This window comes from Pinus tabuliformis, chromosome 7 (genome assembly GCF_031772625.1).
Source record: "Pinus tabuliformis cultivar Carrire ecotype Pingquan chromosome 7, CPIR1, whole genome shotgun sequence".
NCBI lineage: Eukaryota > Viridiplantae > Streptophyta > Pinopsida > Pinales > Pinaceae > Pinus > Pinus tabuliformis.
Genome location: NC_142293.1, coordinates 1,047,681,722 through 1,047,685,474, shown reverse-complemented (window position 1 = coordinate 1,047,685,474; position 3,753 = coordinate 1,047,681,722).

Genomic DNA, 3,753 nt, shown 5'->3' with positions numbered 1-3,753 from the left:
TTTCAAATTCATTGCGATCTGGTATCTGCGACATGTATCCAACATCAAGCGCAAACTTGCTACATGGCGCTTCACTAATCCAAACATCGTCAAGTCATCAAAGTATATTTCCAGAAACTTATGAATGAACCCTGAACGTTGTTATGACTACGTGGGAAAATATCGCAGGTGCATTCTTGAGTCCAAATGGCATCACAGTGTACTGAAAACAACCCCACTCTGTCGTGAAGGTCGTGTTGCTCCTATGCTTAGACATGATCTTTATCTAATGATACCTAAAATACCCATCAGTAAAGGAATAGGTCTCCTTCCCTCCAACATTTTCTAACACTTCATCTGTAAATGGTCTTCAGAATGGTTCTTGAACACACGCATCATTAAGCTTTTGCAGATCTAGGAAAATCCTTATTTCACCTTTTTGTTTCTTCTCCTGAACCACCATCGGCCTGACCCAATTTGATACTTCAACAAGTTCTATGATGCCTACCTCCATCATTTTATCCAGCTCTTGGTGAACCTTTTCCTTGTATTTAGGATTAAGGCGATATGACCTCTGTTTAATAGGCTTCACGTCTGGCTTTAGAGTGATCTTCATAACACCTAAATCACCAACTATGCCCTTCAAATCTGAAAACTTAGTGGGGAAGAGATCCTGGTATTCATGGAGTAACTTAGAAATTTTATCCACTGTAGCGTCGTCCCAATAATCTCCAATTTTCGCGAACTTTGGTTCTTCTACAATGCCAATGTTTACTTGCTTTGTCTTCAAAGGTGTGGAGATGTCCAATTTTCCTATTCTTAGGTCTTCGACTTTGTGATGCCTTTCTACCTCTGGAATATTAATTCTTCTTGAATTTTCATGTTCCTCTTCAATAGTTACATTATAGCATTCCAACGCATGGCACAACTGGGTGCTCCAGTCTCGTTAGATCCATTCCATAGGTTCCTTCGGCCTTTTGAAGATAACCACCTTAATCTCTTACAACACATCATCGATTCTTGCAAATCCATCTTCAAAGTTGAAGGTAAATAAGAACCCTTCCTTTAATACATCCCATTCCATAGTGCCATGGTGGAGCTCCATTTCCAGATACAAGTTCATGGGAATCATATCCAAAGTATAGCAAAATATGTGTACCCACTATGGCTGTGGTTTTGTTCCCCATGCTTTAGTCCATTTCGCTAGGTGATCGCATGGATAGTCCCTTCGATTATATTTATCTGTCATTCTGGTGTTAGCACGCCCAAACCATAACCTCATCATTCTTCGATAATCTCGCCATCCAGCAAAACTATCCTTATGCGTATCCCACCATTGTGCAGGCATTGTGTGTAGTGCTAACTCTATTGCTTGGTGATCCTTGGGGACTTCACGCTCAAATTCATCCAAAAACATATCTACATTAGTTAATCCATCATAATAGGGTAATTTCCTTACCTCTAACGAAACACAGCGAAGCGACTTCGTCATCATATTGCATCGCAATGTAGACACTTCATGCAAGAGATTTTTCCAATTCTCTAACTCCTCATCAGAATCAGAGGTGCAGGAACTCTCCTGGTCCTAGGAAATCTTTCCATCTGCCATTGGATTGATCTAGTCCTAATCCCGTGTTGCTATCTTGTAAATATGATCTAGTTCATCATCACTTTCGTCATAATCGTGGACTGGTTTAGTATAGCGTGCCCCTTCTGCAGGATCTAGTGGCACTATAACCCACAACGACTTTCTTTCAAATGACATCATCCTTTTCTTTAAATTAATGACCCCATTCATGTTAATAGCCCAGTCAATTCCCAAGAGTGCAAGGTAGGGGTTACTATCGTCAACGATTTCTATAACCTCAAAGTCGACCATCGTGCTCGCGCCTTCTATATCAAATGTTACTCCATATAACCATCCCATGGGGATGATTTTCTGTTGGTTCACCATCCTAAGATGAATCAGAGACCACTGTGGTGCAGGTCTCTCCATCCTTTCCCATGTTTGCTTTGGTAATACGTTCGCATCGGACCCCATATCCAAAATGACCTGGTCCATCTCATAATCACCTATCTGCACGGTGAGCCTCATCTCATGTCCTGTTCATGCCTTATGTTTGCCAATTTTTCTGACCACCCATTGTCCATTAGGGACCTTCTCTTTGTTGGCACATTTATTTATTAATTCCTGCAAGCCTTCCATAGCTTTGCTATCGTGCAAAAGTTTTATGCAGGTCTCCAAAAATGTAGTGAGTACAGAGGGATCAACCTCTGCAAACATGCTAATTTCTTGTGTCTTGTCCTAGCTCCCTGAGGTTGAAACCTCAGCAAAGCTCTTCTTGGTTTCCATAAACATTTTCTTAGCGCGATCCAAATCATAGTCGGCTTCTTTCTCTGGCGCATTGCAAACCCATACTTCATTTTTAGGTTGTTTACCCTTATCAACGCCAGTCGTCATTCCACTTAGCACAATGTTAATGCTTTGATCTTCTTCATGGAGCTCAACCCTCATCATCTGTAGATTCTGCGTAGGCTCTTGAGGCTGTGTTTTCTTCTCTTGCATTTTAGATATTAGCACCGAACACTCTTCTATAGTATGGTCAAACTGTCTGCAGTATTGACATGATGGGTGTGTAGGATTTTTTCACTCTCGCATGTAGTTCCCTGACTGTCGCAGTTGTATCATATAATCTGACCGCAACCTCTACCAGGTCCTCCTCCTCCTCAGCCCCATCCTCGACCCTGATAACCTCCGCAGACTCCTATGGTGCACTGATCTGGAGGCCGAATTTTTGCTTGCATCCGATATGTAGGTTCCCTTTCCATCATCATCTCATAGCTTTGATAGTGGTGCTCATCGTGTCCCACAGATTTGCAGAAGTTATAGAACAACTGTTGGAGTGTCTAGATGAAATTTTGAAGTAAATGGCAATTATCCATCGTATGTTTTCTAGAAACTTGACAAATAACACACCATAGAACAACCCCCATGCTCCGCCCTACTGGAGCTTCTGGCGTTAGGGGAATTGGCCCCCTCCTGTAATATAATTCACGTACACTGGACAAGTGGTCTTTATCTTGCCCATGGCCCTTACACTTCAAACACCAGACTTTTGCATGCACTTCTGGTTTAGTCTCCTTGTCTTTATTCGAAATCTATAACTCTAAGTGTAAGCTGGCTAAATGTGAGTGGATCTGCAGTACTCCCAGGTTTGTATCCTGAATAGGTGATGCATGCATCCTCATCATGATTTCCAAGGCTTCTCCCTGTGTTTCTATCTTCTATTGTGACAAAGAAATTCTCAAGTGGGGCAAGAGCGACGTTATAAACCATTTTTGATGTTCGATATCTGTGATCTACATGTTATCTTCTCTGATCTGACACTTCAACCTTTGATCAAATTCCCAGGGAATCTCATCGACCCTCATCAAGATTTATTTAAATATAATTACTAACTATGAGTCAGGCTTAGGCTTACTAAACTCTTTGTTTATAGCTTCCTTAGCCCCTGATATCATTGCAAGAGGATTATCAAAATAATACTTAATGTACCAGGTTAGCATGCGATCCTACAAAGTAGTAACCAATTGTGCCTTATTTATATTGTCATTAGTAATATGTTTCGATGTCCATAGAGCATTCACAATACACCAAAACGGCTCTACATCTTCACTTCATATGCCTTTGAAGATCGACATCTTCATTGCGTTCACCATGTTGAATGGTGGTGGTGGAGGTGAAGGTGTTGGCGAAGGTGTATGTGGTGGAGG